This window comes from Microcebus murinus, chromosome 4, assembly GCF_040939455.1.
Source record: "Microcebus murinus isolate Inina chromosome 4, M.murinus_Inina_mat1.0, whole genome shotgun sequence".
Lineage (NCBI taxonomy): Eukaryota > Metazoa > Chordata > Mammalia > Primates > Cheirogaleidae > Microcebus > Microcebus murinus.
The window spans coordinates 41873051-41896387 of NC_134107.1; the positions used below are offsets into that span (position 1 = coordinate 41873051).

A 23337-nucleotide genomic window follows, 5' to 3' on the forward strand; every position below is an offset into this window, starting at 1 on the left:
GTTTCAATGGGGTAAAATAATTTTTTTTGTTATGGGAATAGTTGAGCAAGGAAATTGAAGAGACAGAATTTTCTGCCTGAATAATGAAATGTTTAAGATTTCATAAATGTTGGCAGTACTGATAACAACAAAATCTTGGCCATGAAGAGGTACTTCATGAGCATAAAAATATTATTTAGACCATGCGAAAGGGTACATGGATGGCCATGGTCAAGTGAATATAAGATGTTTATTAAATGGAGATATCAACATATTGGATAGATTCATCCAAGTGGATGTTGAAGTAACCAAGAATAATGACAGGAATTGGCATGAAGAGAAATACAGTGAACCAGAAACTGCATGGATGAAAGGGGTGAAAGCACATGATAGCAGCAAGAGCAGGAAGAGGGTGGTGTAGTCAGATGGCATGGATCTCAGTGATGAGAGAGATTTTTACAAGGGAGAGAAGAAAGAAGGGCTGAAACTGACAATGGAAATCAAGCAGAACACCTGTCCTGAGGACTGTGAAGTATACAGTGTGTGTGACAGAAACACCCCCACCTTGAAAGAGCTGCAGAAAACAGAAGTTCCACGTGGGACAGCCAGCTTTCTCTCAAAACAAGATGAAATGCTCAAGAGCTCAAATATTAGGAGGCAGAGTTGTACAGCAGCTAGGAATGTAAGCATTGGAATTATACAAATTTGGCTTTGATTGACTTACTGGATACCACTGAGTTTGGTTTCTTATTGTCAAAATGATAACAATAATAATGGTACCAACTTTCTGCCAAGAAAGAAAAGATTCAATAAAGCCCCCCAAAATTAAAAAAAAATGAAAAATAGACAAATCGTATGGGAGAAAAAACTAATTTTAAAAAATATATTAAAAATTCATATGAATCAACATAAAATCCAAAAACCTGAACAGAAAAATAGATAAAAACACATTTCACAGAAAAAGACATACAAAAGGCTTTTCAGAAACATAAAGAGACACTCAAGAAGAAAAAGTTAAAACAGTAAGATACCATTTTATCTCATGTGTGCCTGTGTGTGTGTGTGTGTGTGTGTGTGTGTGTGTGTGTGTGTGTGTGTAACATCAGATTGGCAGAGATCAAATAGTCCCTCAATACTTTGTCAGTGAGTGTGTGAAGAAGGATATACTATCATACATTGCCATTAGAAGTGTAAATTGTTATATACTCTTTGGAAGGCAAGTTGGCAAAATCTACCAAAATTTGAAATGCACACCACACCTTTGATATTTTGCAAATAATGCATGCTTATTTCTACATATTTTAATAATTCCAAATAACTTGTTAGTTATGTTTTATTATTCTTTGAAAAAATAGTTACTTAGGAAATTAACTTTAATATATCTCTCGGGGTAGTTGAGATTTTGTGCTTTGTTAAAACTTTTGTCATTCTTTCAGAGTTCTACTACACCAGAAGTCAAAAAGTATAGCCCAAATAATTTCTGGTTTAGGGACATGACTGGTATTGTCTATTATCATTGTTGGTAATGTCCATGAACATTTAAAAAAGAGGAATATTTTCTATAGGATACAAATATTTTTTCATTTTTTAAAATTTCAGCATATTATGGGAGTACAAATGTTTAGGTTATCTATATTGCCTTTGCCCCGCCCAAGTCAGAGCTTCAAGTGTGTCCACCTCCCAGACGGCATGCACCACACCCATTAGCTGTGAATATACCCATATACCTTTCCTCTCCCCTCCCATCTACCTGACACCGATGAATGTCACTACTATATGTGCATGTAAGTGTTGATCAAATTTGAGACATATTTATTAATTTACCTTTATGAATTATTTAGTCCTGATGCTCTTCTTTTCTACGTTGTTTGTTACAGAATGAGAATGATGCATTAAAATACGCCACTGCAATTATGTTTCTGCCAATCCTCCTTACTTGTCTAAGAGATTTTGCCTTTTGTGTTTTGATGTTTTATAGTAAACACAGATTCATATCTATGATGTCTTTATTATGGATTTTACCTTTCAGCAATATTAAGTGGCTATTTTCGATTATTTTAAGACATTTTGCCTTGAATTCTATTTATATATATATTAATATCACCTCCCAGAATTGCTTGTTATACCTTTGACTAATTCTGGGATTTTTTTTTTTTTTTTAGTTATAGGTCTTATACCTTGAATATTATTGATTTTTAAAATGCAAATGCAGACACTTTGCTTTATAATTGTTTAATTTGTACCATATAATCAATCTTTTGTTGTTTTATATTTGACTATATTTTAGGCTCCCTTGCAACTTTTGGGTCTATTTGTTTGTCTTATTAAGAGAACGATGATTAGTTTGTGCGTACCTGTTGTGAGGATTTGGAAGACTACCTTTTTAATTTAACTTTACTAATACTTATCTTTAAGATTTTCAAAACCAGAATCTGATCCTTCCCCCCTCCTCTCTCTCATATATATATGTGATATATATGAGATTATATATATGTGTGTGTGTGTTTGTGTGTAGCTGTGTGTTTGTCTACGTGTATGTTGTTATGTGAGGATACAGATAGATTGACAGCTAGACAGATAGATATAGAGCAATATATTGCTTTATACTCATATATAAAATACAAAATTTAATATGCTTTCACTTTCCCATGCTCTTGTCCCTGACTTCCTATTTCCTAGGAGACATTCTTTTTCTTTAGGTTTACATTTTCTTTTTAATAACTTTTGCCCAAGCAGTTAATTTATGTAAAACAATGATTTAAGTTTCCTTCTAAGAGCAACTGGCTTTGATATTCTTTTCTGGGTTTTTAATAAAATGATTTCTCCATTCTTGAGGTCCTTATTTTAAATTACCCCCAATTATGTAGAATGCTTCTTCCAATATAAGTTATTGAACCCTTAAACTTTCTGTTGTCATCAAATATAAGAACAATTTGGCTGGATAAATATTTTTTGAATCACATAATTTTCTCTATCAAAAAATCAGTAGAATTTATATTTTATCTATTTATATCTTGTTTTGAAGAGAAAAATCTGTGACCCATGTGATTTGTTTCTTTGAGGCTATACTTTTATTTTCATTCTTATTTCCTCCTCTATAGAATTTTGTAGAATTTTTAAATAGTTTGTTCTTAAAAAAATCATGAGGATATATTTAAAGACTTTTTCTATTATTGCTACCTGGAGGCTTTTGTCTTATAGATAAATATATGTCTCAGGTTTTTACATAATTTACTAAGTTATTTTCCCATTTTTCATTTGAGAAGAACAATTATGATTGTATCCTATCTACCTACTTCCTTCAAATTCATCTTTTTTTATGTTCTTTCTCTCTGCTTTTCAAGACAACCCCCCAGTTTTAAATTATCTACCATTAATTCCATTTTCTAACATGTTATTTATTTCTGTTACAGTTACAACATGAGAATTTCAATTCTGCTCTTGAATTTTCAATATTCTTGCAGTGGTTTCTTTCTCTCAGCCAATATGACTATCATCTCAGATTACTGACTCTTTATAGCTTATTGGCTTCAGATAGCATTCTGATATCTCCCTGTGATCATATATCTTTACTTCCTATCTTAATGAGATAGCATCTAAAATTGCCTTTTGTTTCCTGTAAAGCATCATTTACAAGAGTATACATTTCCTGTAAGTCTTTAAAATAATATTGTCATGTTATTCAGGTAAATTTTTAAACAAGCCCATTTACTTTCCTTTTTATATATCTTTAAAGGAGCTAAGAGCAAGTCACAACTAGTGATTACTTGGTGTGAATGACACATTCCATCACCACTTTTCTTCTCTTGGGTTTTGTTATTTGCCCTTTCCATAAATCAAATTCAAAGGTGTGTTGACATGGATTGACCTTAGCCCAACTTCTGCTAATAGTCATAACAAGTTTAAGAGTTCAGTTGTGTATATGTTTATAAAAATTTGTCCAGGATCAATAAGAACCCAAGAGAAACATAGTCAGAGATTTTAATGGATCCCAACAATGATTCCTATTTCTAGGACAAGGCTTACCTCCTTACCATTCTCAATAACCATGGTTCTTATTATAATTTTTTTCAGGGTATTGTGACCATACATTTTGGTTACATTTTATGTCTTTGCCTCACCCAAGTGAGAGTTAGGGGCATGCCCTTCCCCTCTACAATGCCCACCGTGTCCTTTAGTTGTGAGTTTATGTACTCGCCATCAAATTGGTACTGACTGATTAACACTACGATGCTCACATGGTAGTAATAGTCTCCAGGGATCAGAAGGTTAAGGGGGGGATAAACTAATAACTATGGCTCTTATGAAGTGTACACATCATGACCCATCAGAGAAAAACAGAAAGATAAGGAGAGCATTGCTAGAAATTTCCATTCAATGAGTTCAAGAATGAAGTGACTCAAAAACACTGCAGAGCTGAGATCTTGGCAACAACTGATCTAAGAATCAACCCCTCGTGGTTACCTCAAGCATGAAGCTCTCCTCTCTTCCTCACAGTATTATAAGGAAAACAGGCATGTGTAAATAAGGAGTATTCAGAGTGGAGCCACGCATGTACTAGTTATGTTAAATGACCTTTAGGGAAGGTATACAGAGGTACTTAGAAGAGTTTGTGCAGCAGACAATGGATAGATCACCAAAGAGGTTAACTTTAATTGCAGGTTTAAAAGGTACCAGGTTTATGTGTTCAGGAGTTTCTTGGGTATGGCATCCCTGATGATGCTCCTGCTGAATTTGGTCATGCTGAATTTTGTAGATAATCTAAAGGTCTAAATATTCCATATATCATTCTATCACCCTAATCTGTGTATGGAAAGGAGCCCTACATAGGAAAGAGGTAGGTGAGCACACAGATTTAACTATCCATCCAGTTGATCAAATGAAATTGACCTAATCCTATACTCCTAAATTATTTATCTACCCCCATGCAAAATTTATCATTAAATCCTGTTAAGTCAACCTCTGAATTCCTCCCTATATCACAGCCTCATACATCCACACACACTTCATTCATTGACAGTACCCCAAATCAGATCCTCTTTGTCTCCTATTGGGAGAACATAATAGCCTCCTGCCAGTCTTCTTCCAGGGATTCTCAAGCTTAAGTGCACATTAGAATCATCTGGAAAGCTTCAAAAAATGTTCATGTATGGGCAAAATTTGTGGTATGCAAATTATATCTCACTAAGGCTGCTTTAAAAAAAACACATGTGCACATAAGTGTTGATCAATTAGTTACAATTTAGTATTGAGTACATACGGTGTTTGTTTTTCCATTCTTGTGATATTTCACTTACAAGGATTGTCTCCAATTCCATCCAGGTTGTTTATGAAAGATACTAGATCACAATTTTTTTAAATGGCTGAGTAATGCTCCATGATATACATTTTATTAATCCACTCATGTATTGATGGGCACTTGGGTTGTTTCCACATCTTTGCAATTGTGAATTGTGCTGCTATAAATATTTGAGTGCAATGTCTTTTTTATAAAATGTCTTTTTTTCCTTTGGGTAAATACCTAATTGTGGGATTGCTGGATCAAATGGTAGGTCTACTTTTAGCTTTTTGAGGTATCTCCATACTGCTTTGCATAGAAAACTCAAGGGAAATCAAGCAGGTGGGGAGAGGGGGGAGGAAGGGATGGGTACATTCATACCTAATGGGTACGATGCACACTAATTGGGTGGAGAGCATTCTTATAACTTTGACTCAAACTGTACAAAACCAAATTATGTGATCAAAATGTGTGTACCTCCATAATATACTGAAATTTTAAAAAAGTACATGCATGAACTCCACCCTGAACTAATTAAATCAGTATATCTGGAGGTCTGGCTCTAGCATTGGAATTTTAGAAAACATCACTAGTGATTCCAGTGAGTAGTGTTAAGAATCACTGCTCCAGTCTTACACAACAGTAGCCTCCAAACTTGGATTATCAGAGTTACCTGGGAAGCTTTACGAAATACATAAACCTATATACAATTTCTACCATCTTCTCTCACTCCAGCCCCTAGCTTCTGACTCATTAGATCTGAGCTACTGTTTTAAAAAAGTAAAAAATTAAATTAAAAAAATAATACTGCCCAGGTGATTCTGCTGCTTGTCAGCTGGGTACCACTGCATTGCAACAGGCTGCTCGCCTAAGAATGTTGCTGCTTCCTGAAATAATGCTTCTCAAACGTTAAAGTGCCTACAAATGACCTGAGAGTCTTGTTAATATGCAAAATCTCATTCAGTAGGTCTGGAAGGGTCTTCATATTATGCATTTATAATAAGATCCAAGATGATGCTGATGCACTGGTCCCAGAACCACACTTTGAGTAGCAAGATTCTTGATCTCTTAGAAATGCAATTTAACACAAAAACTCGTCCTCAACCAATGAGACTTCAAGGCTCTGGCTTTCTCAGCCTTCCTCTAGTTCTCTAGTACATGATTCCAAAAATGTTTTATGACCTGACTATTTTATATTCAACAGTTATCATAGGGAGATAGTTTCCCATTTCTCTCTAACTTAAACATTTTCTTCGTTTCACCTAAAAGAAGCCCCTTTAAAATTATCTCCACGCTCTTTGTATATTTTTCAACAGATAATAGAAAAAACAATTACTTGTTTTCTATTTACAGCACTTGAATTCATTGGTTAAACCTAGCTAATAAGGAAATAATTTTTAGAAATATATTACTAAATGTGAAGTCATAAAACAACTGAACTACCACTTTACTTCCCTCAAACTTCATTGCAAATGCTACTTTCTCCAGGAAGCCTTCCCTGACTGTGCTTGCTCATAATAACCTTTGCTTCTGTCAGCTTGTATTACTTTCAGACCCCACCAGGTAGCCTCTAATTACATACGGCTTTGATGCTATGCATGAGCTTTGTGTGTCAAAGTCTTGCCCCATCCACTGAGACCTGCAGATACAAAGGGCTGGCATCTTTTTCTCTCAACACTGAGCCATTACACAAGGACTCAACTTGAAAATCATCAACCTGTTTGTTAGATAAATTATATTTGCTGACATCCATGTATACCTACCCATACATTCCCAAAACTATCAGACTGCAACAGACCAAAAACATGGTGTATATCTGTATTTTTTCCTCCTCCATTCAGGAAACACACCCAAACCATCCTTGAAATTGTATCCTCTGATTCTTCCTTTAAAATCTCCAGGCACAGAGACTGTAGATGAACCCCAAGTAATCTAGTCAAAGACGACCCATGATGATCACCAAAGATTATTTACAAAATTCTAGGGTTGATTAAGGTTTGTTATCTGCCTCCAAGGTGAGGAGACCAGACTCCATATAGCTTTCAGCTGTTGAGAGGCTCTGCTCCAAAACGTCTTCTACCAAATGGGCTTACAAATGAGAAGCTTACACAATGTCAGCAGCAGAGAGAAAAAGGTAAGGAGATTGCCTAAGAAGAAAGGATTCGGGAATCCAGGTTTTATAAATGATGGGGAGAAGGAGGAAGAAAGAGCAAGCTAGATTAAAAGGTCAGAACACATTTCTGGGTGCTGTGAATCTGAGCAGGAAGTAGAACACATGTTAATGAAACAGAGGCTACAGCTGTATTGCTGCCTAAAATGTACACATATGGCTAATGGCATATATTCTGAATAATCAACCGAAAAGGAAATGTTTTGCTTCTGAGACAACAAAATCAGAGCATGTTATTCCTTACTGACGTTGCCTGAGGCAGCCACGTCTCATTATAGCTTTGAAGCATTCGTTCTTCACGGTTCCTCTTTACCGATTTCTCTGGCATGAACAGTAGTTTTGTTTCTCTGTATAAATCTTTGCCAAGCTCTATATGCTGGGTTTTGTTACAACTTAACCACCTATCTTTAGTCTGTCATTTTTTATTTCTCCCATCCCTATAAAGAATTGTTACAGTGCTATATTCCTCATAGAAACGCCAAGAACTTTCAGGCTGAAGAATGCTCTTACACAATGAACTATTGATGTTTAAAATGAAAATAGAATTCAAGTCAGAGTTCTGCAGCTGGGAGAAAAAAACAACTTGCTTGAGAATTATAAATAAAATCTGGAGATCACCTCACACAGGACAATAACAGCGAGAGAACTGTGTTGCATGTAGTTTTGATATTTCAACTTGGATTATTCTCTCCTTCAAATAATAATGGAGTAATTTATAAGCACTCAGCATTTCTATTTCAGGCCATTGCACTTGTGCTTAATAATTCCCACGTTTATTGACTTGATTATTGTATGCCATTTGGCTATTAGCAGCATCAGCTATCCAAAAGTTCACCTGCCACATTAGAGACGCTAATGGTTTCTACTAAAAAGCTTAAGTTAATAGACCAGGCCTTGATAAAGATACCTTAGTTGCTATAGTTGCTAGTTTAAATTTATTCTCTTCTGCATATACGGGTGACAAGGCCATCATATTCCCCTGATAAGGAAAAGATTGTGGCTTCCTTTTTTTTTTTTTCCCCACTCATGGGCTTTTGCTATGAAATTGGGCAGCATAATGAAGACCTGATCATTGTTGTGAGACAAACTGAGTCATCACAGATAAAAGAAGCCCTACACAGACATCAAAGACACCACGCCTAAAGGAAGGCTAAATATATTTACTCAGAGATACTCACTCTTTAAGAGAAGGAAATGAAAATGTTTCCTAAAGTGATCATCTCTTTCTTTAAGTCACCTATTAAACAAGAAGACTCAAAGAACTTTCCATCTTCTCATCTCTTAGAGCCAAGCTTTGATTCCAGATGTCTGCATCTATGAACCACCTGCTGCTTCTGAGTCACTCTCAATAATCTGGAACCACAGTAGTAAAGAGAGAGAGACTAGAAGTCAGCTCATCCTCAAGGTTTGCCCTTATGAAATGAGTTGGCCAGAGACTTGTCCAAAGCTACAATAATAATATGAAGGCAGCTTTTGAATGCTAGGAGGCTGCCTTTGGAAAAGTCACTTCAAATGTATCTAGTCGTACTTCTAGCTACAAAATGTCCATTGTAGTTTTTTTTTTTTTTAATTTCAGCAGATGCAGTAACTTAATGCTAATGATGCAACTACTATTATTATTATTACCATTCTTACCATTTATGGAGAGGCAAATACAAGCCAGACATATTGCTAAATGTTAGATACATTACCCTTTAATTCCCTTAAGTAATATCTACTAAGTATCTGCAATGGGCATGGAAGTAATAGCAGTGTTCAAACCAGACATTATCCCTTCCCCAAAGAGAGCATACAATTCTGATTTATTAATTTATTTACTTAATCTTCACAACAAAATTACTAGGTAGGCATTATTATTTATATTTTGCAAATAGTAAAACTAAAGTTCAAAACCTGCCCAAGATTAAACAGTGAATGGGGTAGAATTTTAAATGAAGACACCCTGACTCTATAACCATACTCTTAACCTCCTACCTATGCTAATGTTCTCAGACTCTGAGGCAAACCTGGACTACAGGAAGGAGGAGAGCTGAAAATAAGTTTAGCTCTTAGGATACGCGGTATATTTACAATGTAAAACATATTTGTCAGTTTTTCATCAAGCATAGTAAGTAGGGTCCCCAGTTGTCAGATTAAGGGAAAGAAAAACATTTTCTGATATTTTCTATGTGGCAAAAGGAATAGCTGACCTGGCTAAGATTTCTCCTACTTGGAGATGCTTTTTCATGCATCCTCAGGCTCAGATCTTGGAAAATGATTCTCAGATTTTTGCAGATGCTAATTTTAATGTCATGGGGCTCTTTGCAACTCATCATGAACCACTGAAATATTATACTCCAATAACATAGTGCTGAATTGTGTATGTTCAGCCCATACCAGGCTCCATAAAAGGCAAGAAATAGCAGGTGCCAAAATTAAGAAAAATCACGGAAGCAAACCTTTTAAAAAAGCACATTGTGTGTATAAATGTACTTTTTTGCAAATTAGGAAAAAATGTTATTCAGTTTTACTGGCAGAACCCTCCATGGAGCCCCCAGAGCAGCAATTACTGACTCAGTGCTAGTGGATCAGCCCCATTGTCTGGTTTTCTAATTCTTTTTGGCTCTAACTTCAGCCTCTGAGAAGCCTATCTTAAAACACCCTTTGAAGAGGATAAAGAACTCTAGCTGCAAGTTCACCCAGGATCCTCAAACTCCAAGTCTACCCATTTCAAAACCTTCCTTCATTTAAAAGGACATTTTAACTCCTGAAATTTTCTCCCTATAATACATGAGAAAGTCCCAAAGGAGATGTGATACTTATAGATACTTATAGATATTAGTGTAGAGCCAGCTTCCTTTGAGTTTTCTTATTTAATAGTACAATGCTCCACATTGGACTAACAGTATAAGGTTGGCATCAGACTACTTCAATAGAACAGCCTCAGAGTGACCCAGTAAGTAGGCTGCTTGGGGTGTGAGATGAAAAAACCTGTTATTTCAGGCAGGGAAACTATTTTTTTTCCCTTTAGTTTAACCAACCACATGTTCCCTGACAGCATTTTTATTGTCTATGAGTGCCTAATATACCTGAAAGAAGACAAGAAATGAAGAAAGTAAAGATTATAGAGCACCTACTATGTTAGGCATTGTGCCCACATACTTCATCTTTTTATAAAGCTTACAATGACCTGAAAGAGGCTCAGAGAGGTTTACTGACTTTCTCAAACCGGGTCACACAGACAGTAAGTAATGAATTCAAATGAGAACCTAAACATCTGCCTCCAAAATCGGTATTTTGCCAATATACTCCTCTGGCCCTTAATTGGCGATTCCCAGCCTACAGTATCATACTCATCTCAAGAAAAATACTAAAGTTCTCCAAATAACACTTCAAACCAAAAAATCAAGCTAATTTTCTAAAAATTAATAATAAGCATATGCCACATAACACTTTGTGTGAAGAACAGCCTTAATTAAATAATATCAGGTCATACAACTTCATGAATATTTGGAACTTACTGGACTAAATGTACCGATTTTAGTCCCCATGTTGTTTCCCCACCTCTCCCCTCCACCAGAGCAACACCATCAAGCCAGGTGCCAGCCAGCAGGAATACCGGGGGATTCTACTTGTTGAGATCTTTAAGTGGTGTTGACAACTTAAAGAAGCCCTCACCACAAATGGAAGGTACTCTGTGTAACAATGTTCCATGCAATAAACCATTCAAAACACTTGAAGAATAAACACACATCTGTTTCAAAATTCTAAGCCCTTCTGTTCTGGCCAAGCGGACAGAGACATTCACTGCTTTCAACTCCAGATTCCAAGAGCCAAATGGAGTGTTTCCACAAGAAAGAAAATTCTGAATGAGAAACATTGTTTGGCCGTGTTCTGTAGGAACACAGTCCCTCAGGACTCAAAAGGAACATGTGTATAAATGTATATACACTTGTTCAGAGCATATCCATCTGCTCTGCCACTGCCTTAGTTCAGGGCCTCGTGGGGCCCTCAAAAGCCTCATTTATTTAATAAACATTAAGCATCTTATGAGGCCCTGAGGATTTGCCTTTAGGAAAACTTAAGGTATTGAAAAAGCCAATCCTGGTCAATCAATTGAGCCCCAAGTATTATTCAATTCAACTCCAGTCACACTGCACAGCCATCAGAGGCACTTAAGACTTCTGAATCTATTAGTCAATAGCAGGTAGCCTGCATTGCCAGCACATTGGCCCTTCCCCACCCCCATCCTTTTCCTCTGCAAAGTTGAGCTAATGGTTACCCTCCCAGCACCCAAACCCACTGGCTGTACCCATGCATGTTTGCATATATGTGTGTTTGCATGTATGTGTGTTTCTGTGTATGTGTGTGTTGAAGGGCAAAAAGAAGAAGAGAATGAGAGTTAGTCCCACATAGAGAGTTACTATTCAATTTCTATATTTATTCTAAGCCGTTGTATTCTAATCTTCACAGAATTATCCACTGTGTATCTAAGGAACTCAAAAAAGTAGACTTGACCAAGATGGCACAGGTTTAAATCCTTATTAACTCGATGGCCTTGGGCAAATTAGTTCTCTATGTCTATATCTAAAATGGGGAGAATATTTTTTGTGAAGATTAGATGAGCTAATATATGTAAAAGGTATAAAACAGAACGTAACAAGTGGAAAGCACTCCAGAAATGTTAGCCTTTGTTGGTATCATTGCTCTGTTCTATAAGCAGGGCCCATCCTGTACAGATCCTTATGTCCACCCTGGCAAAGGGTCTAGGACACACCTGAACTCCCCCAGACACCAGAATGAACATACACCTCCCTCTAGGAGAAGGACTTACTTAAAACAAGAAAAGTGACAAGTCTGCTAAAAAATATAGAGTTCAGAAACATCTCTTATTCATGGTATACTACCAAGGCAATGCTCTCCAAATCATTTTGCATTTGCTGCCAGTTAGTTTCTAGACTCCTTTGTTAATGCCTTTCTCCTCAAAGGAGAAAGAACCTCTTCTGTGTAAAGTTTTTTCATCAGCTTTTTTCATTGGTCAAAAACATTCCTGAAGATATTCCTCCAAATATTGTGAACAGGCTTTCTCCCAATATATAGAACTATGGTCTCAGCAGACCAAGCCTTACTCCAATTAGAGAGAGAGTTTCATCCCAGACTGGGCCAGTGAGATTTTGAACTCTACTTTCAAATGCAAGACTTTCAGAAAATGTCATGTCTGCAAAATTTAGAAGGTTTCAGCCCTCCCAAGCAGTCAGAATCTAGGACATCTGACTTAATGTGCTGTCCAAAAATCTCTCTTGATCATTTGCTTTCCTTGTATTTGTTAGGGATTCTCATTTTAAAAACAACAACTTCACCACAAATTCCCCTTTCAGACTTAAAAGCAAACCAACAGAGATAAAATAATAATAATAAATATACCCTTACTAAGCTAATTCCTTACCATAAAGGGAGAGAAGGTCAATGGGTATAGCATTATATTTATGAAGTGTTATGTGTCAGGTGGCATCATGCCTTATCTCATTCACGCCTTAATAAAAGGCAAGCTCCAAGAGGACAGGAATTCTCGTAATCAATGTTTTAAATATATGTCCAGTGCCTGAATGAATGATAGCAACATTTTACAGATGAACCACCTGATGAACAAAAAGAGAAGTAAATTAATTTGCCCAAAATACCCAGAGGAGGGAAAAGCTATAGATTGAAAAGTTTAAATCTATAGCCCATATTTTTTCACTATTTCATTTTGTGCTTTTTCATGGTATATTAAAAACAAAACAAAAACAAAAGCAGGAAACATCCTGCTACCAAATCCACTAATACAGTGAGAGAAGAAGAAAGTAAAATACTTGTTTTGAACAACTGTCAAATGCAAAACATGAGATGATCAGATGATGAACTCAATTCCAGTGCTGACTGTCAAGGTTTTCTATCACAGGAAAGAAAGTGGTGTACTATGACAACTGGGAAACACAATGTCTTTGTGAGCCAATTGGCAGCTTAAAGTAAGGTAAAGGGGGGAAAGGTGTCATCATTTGTCACTCAAATATTCAGCCTGAAAGCCTTTTATTCCATTACTACCAAGGACTCCAGAGAAAATTAGCACAAGAGAACAATCAAATTTGATGAACTATATTCATTTAAAAGCGAAACTAGGAATCTCACTCAGCAAAAGGCTACAAATCAGATAAATTGTAATATTCAAAATTACAAATGAATAAGGGACATGTAGGGCAGACATAGAAGAGTTCCCCTAAAAAGGAACAAATGTTTATAAAGTCTTATCAACAACCTTCCGAACAATAAGGGAAAAATACTTGATCTTTAAAGATTGCTGGTTTGATTTTTATAACTATTTTTTCATTCTTCTGTAGCACGTAGGATATCGGAACATTTAATGGTGAAAGTACTTACTCAATTGAATCAGGAAAAGACATTTCTTCCCAGATTCATTAAAAAATCTTTTGCCCAGCTTTATAATAACTGATCCAGAGTTAAAATGAGCAGTGTCTTCTTAGAGTTATTTACTCCACAAGCTAACATCTAGCCATATGTGATAGCTGGGACTAAATATCTCTTTAAATTCAACACATGCAATCCAATGTCAGGTTACCAGGAAAATAAAAAGGGAATCCATTATCGAGGGTGGTAAAAACAAAATCAATGTTTTGTATCTTTTTTTTTTTTCCCAGCCACTTAATAATTCTGTAGCCATCCTCACTGAATCAGGGTGGAAAATACTTCCACAGTGACACAAACAGACCATATTATAGCAAACTGAGTCAAGGAGCAAAATCTCCATTCATTCTAGCAAATTCAAGATCAGCATGTCTAAGAGATACAAGATGATTTCTGAAAAATAAATATAGAAACTATATAACAAATGCTAGAAAATTGTATATCCTGCCTTCATGAAGCTAGGGTAAACCAGCTTAAAGGTCCCTCTCAAATAAAACAGCTATCTAACTGTTCTCCTGATAGCCAGAGTCATTTAATCCATTAGGCTTATGAGCCTATAAGCTTTTTAGGAGCCTATAAAAACCTTTGAGATCTATTTTTAAAAAAAAGAAAAAAGAAAAAAAAAAACAGTATGTGCTCAAAAATACAAAAAGAAAACTACACAATCAATACTGATGTGTTGTTTTATCTACAAAATATACCATTATATCATTAAATTCTGCATTGCCAAATTTATAAATTGTCAAAAATATCTTTATATCTGAAAAGAATTTGTAAGTGAGATTTTCTCACTTATCTTGAGCATGCAAAATGATTGCTGAGAAATCAAGGTCATTCATGAATTTAATGGGTAAGCCAGGCCAAAACTTCTAAAAGCAAAATTATTAAACTCATTTAAAATTTTTACGGCAAAATTGCTATTTAATAGGGAATGTGGGTACATTTTAATATGTTTACTATGAAGTGGGTGGAGTCCTGTAATGAAAGAGTGCCCAACACCCACAAGGAGTTTAAATGCTAACCCCCACCATCCACGTATTCCCCCTTTCCCATCCTTCCTCCACAGGACCTCCAGAGTGACTTTTGCAAAATGCTAATATAATCAGGCCACTCTACTGCTTGCATTCATTCTTGAGCAGCTTCCCATTGCACTTAGGATAAAATCTGAACTCCTTACCACAGCCTAGAAGAGATCCAGTGCCCAGTCTAACCTTGGACCACTCAAGCCCTCGCTTCTCAATTTCAGAGGAAATTTTACTGGCTCCATGTTCAAAATACATCCAGAATCTGACCACTTCTCACCACCTCCTGTCTTATCACCCTGTTCTGAGCTACTGTCATCTTGTGCCTAGATAATGACAACTGCCTCAAAGCAAAGCAGGTCTCCCTTCTATTCATTATAGACAATTTTTACTACAGTAGCCTGAGTGAATCTATTAAAGAGGAAGTCAGTTCCTCAGCTCAAAATTCTCCAAAGGGAATCAAACCTCAAGTCTGCATGATGATCTACAAGGCCTTATACAATCTGGCCCTCATGGTCTCTCTTTCTCTCCTCGCCCACTGTCTTCCCTGGTCTGGCTGATTTCTGACCATGCCAGGAATGTAAATGCCTTCAGGCCTTTGCACTGGCTATTGCCTTGCCTTCCCCAAGATTTCTGCAGGGTTTACTACATCACCTTCTTCAAGTCTTTGCTTCAAGGTCACTGTCTTACAAGACCTACTCTGACCATATTATAAATTACAACCCACTGATTGCCACTTGTACCACGTTAGCACTGGCAATCTGTGTTCTACTTTTTCTTTCCCCTATGATACCACCTTCTAATATCCTCTATAATGGATGCATTTATTCATTTGTTTATTATCTGTCTCACCCATTAGAATATAAGTTCCATAAAGACAGGAATGTTTAATATCCACTAACATATTTCAAGTGCCTAGAACAATGCCTGGAAGCTTAATAAACATTAAATGGTGAATCAGTCTCTCTGTTCTTTCCACACCAGACTTTTCAGTCTGTATAACAAAGATTTTGTCTGGTCTCTATCCTGAGTTCTTGGCACAGAGCTTCTAAAACCCTTAGAGTTTCCCAAGTAACAGAAGTGTCTTTGTTATTCAGGAGCCCTCTGGGATCTCACAGGTGTTTATGCTCATGAGGCAACTCATGCTGGGCCCTAGATAACTTCAAGATGGGGACCAGTCACCAGAGAGGCCAGCACATGATTAGAGGGTTGGACTTTGAGCAAGCCACACCTCCAGGGAGAGAGGAGTTGGAGAGTGAGTTCAATCAAATGGCTGATGAGTCAAAGAACCATGCCTATGTAATGAAACCAACAACAACAACAACAACAACAACAAAAAACTCTGAACACTGAAGCTCAATGGAGCTTCCTTGTTGGTGAATACTTTGATGAGCCAGGAGGGTAAGGCACCCTCATTCCATGGGGTGAAGCTATAGAAACTCTGTGTTTAGGATCCCCACAGACCTCAGCTTATGTGTCTTGTCACTTTACTGCTCCTGATTTGTATTCTTTATAATAAAACTATAATCATGATGTAAAACTTTCCTGAGTTCTATCCTTTGTTCCAGGAAATTATCAAGCCTGAACAAGGCCATGAGAACTCCCCAAACTGTAGTCAGTTGATCTGCAGGGAGGGAAGTCTTGCTATCAACTGTGCCCTTTAACTAGAAGAGTGACTGCTAGCTCTAGTGGTTAGAGCCAGAATTGAATTGCAGTATAGCAATTGATGTGGGAATATAGTCCTAATACATTGGAGACAGGTGGACCAGTTTACTCCTTCCTTCCTTTGGTTTTTACCTAGTTTATGAAACCAAAAAGGAGCTTTAGCCAAAAGGTATCTAATTAACATATTTATTGATAACAAGATTGACAAGTATAGCTTAGATCTAAGGGAGAATAGAGCCTTCTAATCTCATACTTCTAGATCAGCACTATCCAAAAGAAATATAATGTAAGCCTCAAATCTGAGCCACCTATATAATTTTAATTTTTGTAGTAACCATCTTTCACAAAGTAAAAAGAGTGAAATCAATGTTCATTACATATTTTATTTTACCCGTGTCTAAAATATCACCCCAAATTATAATAAATGTAAAATCATTAATGATATATTTTATATTTTTTTCACATTAATTCATCAAAATCTGGTGTGTATGTTACACTTATCACACATCTCAAATTGGACTAAACACGCTGCAAGTGCTATCAAGAGCCACATGTGGCTAGAGGCTACCATATTTGCACAGCATAGTTCTAGACATTACTGCCCTGGGGAAGAACAGACCAGCTAGTTACAAGTAAACAATCTGGAGAATAGTTGGCCTGAGGCAGGTCTTGCCTCACTGACTTCCTCCAAGGAGAGAGAATATAAAGCTAGAGGCTAAATGCTGGAGGAGAGCAAGGGTTTTGCTAGTTCAGTAGAACAAAGACCATTCCTGCAGAGAAGATTCACCTCACCTAGTGAAACGTGGCTCAGCAAACTCTCAAACTCTGACCAATCAAATTGGAGAAGTGAGTAGGAAAGGACAGAAATCCCACTTCTAGTTCTCCAAAGGGAAGTAAAAGGGAACCTTGCTTCTCTCTCCTCCATAACCTAAGCCCTTTCTCTCACTATAAGGCCTTTGCAAATATTAATGAAAGCCCATTTTTCTTGCAAAAGGCACCACAACAAACAACGTAAGACATATATTTTATGTAACCCTTACTGCAAGCCTTTTTTTCAGATGAGTAGACAAAGGTATAATGAGGTTAAATACCTTGTCCAAGGCCAGCTATTCAAAAGTGGATTTGGCCTTGAAAACCAAATCCTTGACCTAAAAGTCTAACTTCTTAACTAGTATTTGGCAGTTGAACAGCTTTCCCCTTCTTTTTACCTTGCCAACACTCGTGCATACTTCAAAGCTCTAATGAAGTGTCACCTGCTCTGTGAAGCCTTCCCTGATCTCCTTGCTAAAGTCAATCTTATTGTTACTCCATCCCGGTGAAGTCTCTCTCATTACTATGGCTGGTTTTCTTAGTGTTTTATCACAACTTAAAATCATTACACACACACATGCACACATGTGTTTGCTTACTGTCTGTCTCCATGAGGTATAAGCTCTATGAGAGCTAAGACCTTATCTGTCCTGTTTACTGTTATATCCCAGGGTTTAAACCCATGGTTAGTGGATACAGTAGAAAAAAACTACCAAATCTCCTAGCAGCTTCAGGCTGGTTATTAGACGTTGTGATATCGAAGTCCCTTTAGGCATAAAAAAGGGAGGGCATCCACAAACACAACGGCTTTTAATAGAGATAATGGAGCTAGTCTTAGACAATTTAAGTATTTTCTTCTTTTGTATTTTACTTTTTATTACACTCTGGTTCCTTATTTGGTATATAATGGTATTCTGAAATCAATCATATAACATTTTACCAGATGTCACCAAGTATAACGAGAACTAGGTTGAAATGTTTTATAAAAACACATGTACATGCAAAGACCATCCCCCACAAAAATGATGGCATAGCTAAACCACATATTCACAAGAAGCAAATGATATAACTTATTAGTTAACAATGATAGCCAACATTTTTAAGTGTTTATAATTACCAAGTTTTTAACATGTATTATATAATGTAATCCTCACAATCATCCTCTGAAGTAAATGATATCATTTCCATAATACAGAAAGGGAAATTGAAACTCATAGAGGTTAAGTACTTGCTCAATGCCCCAAAGCTAATAAGTAGTACAGTCAAGATTCAAATTCGGGCTGTGCAAGTCCAGAGCCACAGCTGTGCTAAGTGAGGCTGCAGCCACTGAAATGGCTTGAGGAAATGAATGGTGACAACATGGTCTTTGCAGCAGAAGCAGACTGACACTGAAGTCCTATTTACCTAATTAATGTGCCTAATCCCATGTGGTTCATTAGCATAAAGCACTCTTCACTATGTGTGAAGGACTGGTGTGTTGGGCCCAGGCAGATGGACTCTTGCAAAATCATAAGATGAACTGATTTTTTTAATATTTAAGGACATAGCCCTACCCTCTGACCCAAAGCCTGTTCCATTACACTTAATTCCAGTGGCAGCAATGGAAGCAGCACTAGTGAAAAGCAGACCTATTCATTCATCCCCATGCTCTGTCATCCCCAGTGTCCTGTAGGGCAGAGAAGAGATGACAACTGTCCTGCAGAGGATGGGAATCCAGCCATATATGTTAATCACTTTCAGACCTCAGTATACATCAGAAAGGAGGAAACTCTTCATTTCCCTGAGTTGGTAAAACATCGATTTTTCTTTGACTTGGTGAAATAAAATATTACACCAGGGCAATTAAGAATTTCTTCCTGGGATACTCTTTGGTGTCATCAGGACTATAGCCAAGGGAGGACAAGCAGACTCTTTTCAAGCAGTGAGGGTGAGAGGAACGTTTGAGAAAGGCTCTCTTAGATTCAGAATGCAGTACAAAAAGCAGCTAGGACAATCTCAAATTTCCACTCAGCAAAAGCAGCAAATATTCACTGAGTATTGACTGTGAGTTAGATGAAAGATGAAGATGAAAATTAGAATAGAACTTGATCTGTGCCTTCAGGAAACTTGGAAATTCACAGTATATGGAGAATTAAGGAAAAGTAACTGCCATACAAGGTGAGTATGTAAACCTTTGTTGTGCATTGGAGAAGGGTATCACTTGTGCTGAGCCCTGAAGCATAAGTAGGATTTCACAGTTCATCATGTGTCCAGTATAGCATTAAGTGCTGAGAATACAAAGGCCAACAGTACTCAACCAGGAGACCAGATAACATGTTGATTGCCTGGCTACCAAAGGTAGATCTGGGTTCATATTCCATAATTTTCCCCTTGCAGAGAAATCATGAATCTTACCCTGAAACTTGACACAAACCGAAGATATAACAAGAATGAAAGAAGGGGAGGAAAGGAATTATGCCCTACAAGTCTGTTGGAAGCCCCAACGCTAGTTTCTCTGATGCAACGATTCAAGACCAAGCACCTTCAGCAAAACTAGATGTCACATTTCCATAAGATATTCTGGAGCTCTATCCTTTTTATATTAATACAAATAATCCATTGCTACATCTCAGCTAATTACATACCCCCCTAAACCAACAAAAATGCACTTGGCACCGCGCAGAAAGAACAATAAAGTCCAGGGTAGATCTAGGTGATCACCTTGCTTTACTGGTACAGGATAAACACAAATATCATCATCATTAGGGTTTCAGCAATCAGAGGTGTAAGTGTCACTATGAAAACAGGGTAAAATGCTAAGAAGTCTCCCAGCTCACTCCAAAACAAATCTCAATGCACAGTGCAGTGAAACAAAAAAATGACATGAAGTGTGCTTACTAATAAAAGCAAAAGAAAACAACAATTTAATTTAAACAAGCTAATCCAAACATTTGCTTCACTTAAAGCTTGGAAAATGTCATTTCATTAAATCATGTTTTTATTTCAGAAGACGACTGTCAGACCCAAACTATCTTATTATAATTGAAGATAGGAACATATAAAGATAATACATTTTTAGACTAAGTAACTCAAAATGAGTTTTTAAAAAATTCATAATGAACTTATGAATCTCTATTCCTAAACTAGGGAGCAATTTCATACAAATTTGCTTCATTTGGTATCTGTGGGCCCATATCCATACACTTGTCCCTGTATCCAAGAGTCTATCAGTTGCATATTATGGGAACTACACCCACTGGTGAGTATTAAAATCTCTGTAGAAAGAGGACTTGGCCTTGTATACACTAACATTGTTTATACTCTGGGGCCTTCTATAGCCTAGATTTTTGAGCTCAGACTCAAATTCTGTTTGCTGAAAGGTGGAAAACAATTGACATAGTGGGTTTTAATTGAGAAACTCTCTGTAGATAAGAGAAAGTATATGAAAAAATAATAACAATTTCTTTAAACCATTTAAAAGTCTTTGGAGTTTCTCCTGGTATGAAAATAATTTATGATTATAGAAAAATAAACACAGATAGGTAAAAAATTTAAAAATTATTCATAATCTATAGCCAGTTTTAATATTTTGGGGATATATTTCCATGTATTAATATAAAAAAGGGATTTTTAAAAAAGGGATTTGATTAAACATTCATCCACCAGCTTGCTTTTTGTATACAGAACAATATGCCAAGTATTCATTTCTCTTGCAAAGCATATTTCCTACATTATTATTTTATTGGACAAAATTATTATTAAGGATACACTCGAGCATATGTATTGCAAGTTCATATTTGTCCTTTATTTTTAAAGCTTCCAAACTTTGAGACCCATAAACCCCTTTTCTTACCCTTTTCTCCTAGAAATTTCTTCAGTTTTTTAGGTCTTTGCTACCAAAATATTTTTACAATGGAAACAATTGCTATAATAAGTGTAGACAGAAGCCAAACATGGTTTTGAATCACATTTCTGTCATTTACTCACTGTGTGATTTCAGGAAGTAATTCAGTATCCCAGAGCTTCAGTTTCATTGTCTTTGCTAGATAACCACTAATATACTTTCTAGTTCTAAATTTCAGTGATTCTATCAACTGGCAAATATGGAAGGTTTCATTTGGTATACATTTATGTTTAGAGGAATATTTATTTTAAACTTTAATAAAAAATGGATGGAATGGAATGAATAGATGAGCTTGATAAAGCAATTGATTTATTAAAAGAACAGCCTTTCTGCTTAGCATGAACATATAGTCTGTCTCAAATAAATGCTTGTTTGAAAGGTAGGTCTCCCAAAAGACTGTTATAACTACAGGTTGTTAGAGTTTCTGAAAAGTTTCACAAAGTTTACATCATCCATCCTCATTTTTCATATGATAATATGGAGGTCAAAAATTGAAGGTGACTAATAAGTCACACAGGAGGTAGATGAAGAGTCAAACAGGGACCAAAACCTCCTCACTTCTGAAGGGGAATTTTTCTGCTACAGTATCCCTTTAGCATTAGATCCCAGCTATAAAAAGTTTGGCTTTTGCAAAGTAGCAAATAAGGAAGCATTGTTTGCCAGTATCATGTCACACTGCCATAGCCAATATGATGTCGTATTATTCCTTAGACGAGACTTTCTTGAGGGCTGTGCCCAGGAAGCAATGTATTAATAGCTCAGCATGTAGGAACAAAGGCTACAGAACTGCACTGCCTTGCCTCGAAATCTGGCTCCACCCCTCTTGTTTCTGTGACCTGGGCAAATTTCTGGACCATTCTCACTTCAGCTTTTCTATCCTCAAAATGGAGGTAATAAAATACCTACCTCAAAAGCATGTTATGAAGATTAAATGCATTAATCCATGTTTAGTGATTGGCCCAGCGCATATACTGGTGACAGTGCCCAGTAACTGTTAACAGTTGGTAGTAATACATTGCCTTAGATATTACAATATTGCAAAGTATACAGAGCAGAAATCGATATTACACTGCCCTCCTTTCCCAGCCTATTAGCAGAAGTAAAAAAGAATTATTTGAATAACCAAAGAGTAATCTTTAAAAATGTTTTTACTGAGATTCTATGGTACGTTCAGCACCATGCTGAACTGTAAGAGGAACAGAAGATGAAAGAGAAACAATACACACAGGTATGTTCCCTCACAAGAGACATCCCTGACCCACCTGTCCCATCTTGCCCATGTTTAACCAATCTCTCCTCCATTCAATATGAGATCAGTTAAAAACTAAAACCAAAGATCATCCTTCCCACATAGGACCAACAATTAGTTAGAAAAGATAACAGAAGAAAATGTTTCTATTCATATTAGTGAGCAATATGCTTAAATACACAGTAATAAAGGTATAAAGAAATATGCAAGGTCTGTAAGAAGAAAATAAACTTTAAAATTTTATTGAAGGATATGGAAGTCGACTTGCAAAAGAGATATTGTGTTTGTGTAAAAATATCAATGCTCTTAAAATTAATAATTTATAATCATAAATTTTATATGCATTAATTAGAACATGGTTCCAGTGAAAATGTGTTTTTAAAATTTGATACAATTATTAGAAGCACCATCCAGGAAAACCAATAAAGAAGAAGAGTAATAGAAGTCTTAAGGAAAAAAAGAAAGAAGAAAACAAATAAAACAAAGAAATTGAAATAAAATAAATTGAGCTGAAAATCTGTAATAGTCTGATGTTAAAAACATAGGGTAAAGCTACAAAAACTAAAATACTGACATAGGTATATGTAATTTTTATATGATAAAGCCAGTTTAAATTAGCAATAAAATGAGGGTTATTTAATGAATAGTCCTGGTAAATTTGATCAACTATTTGGGGAAAAAAATAAGAATACTAAACACCTATATTACACCACAAGGTAAGGCAAATCACAAATAATCCTTTAAAATTAAACTAAAAAATAATGTAGAAATGGAAATAGTCCACCGTTCAGGAATACCTTTCAAATCATAAAAGCAAAGAAAGAAGCAATGGTGAGGAAG

The 23337-nt window shown here is 36.2% G+C and overlaps 1 protein-coding gene across 2 annotated transcripts in view; it reads right to left on the bottom strand.

The window, feature by feature from the left end:
- NELL1 (neural EGFL like 1) overlaps positions 1–23337 on the bottom strand; it is a 761891-nt gene that overhangs the window by 419798 nt on the left and 318756 nt on the right. The window lies entirely within an intron of this gene.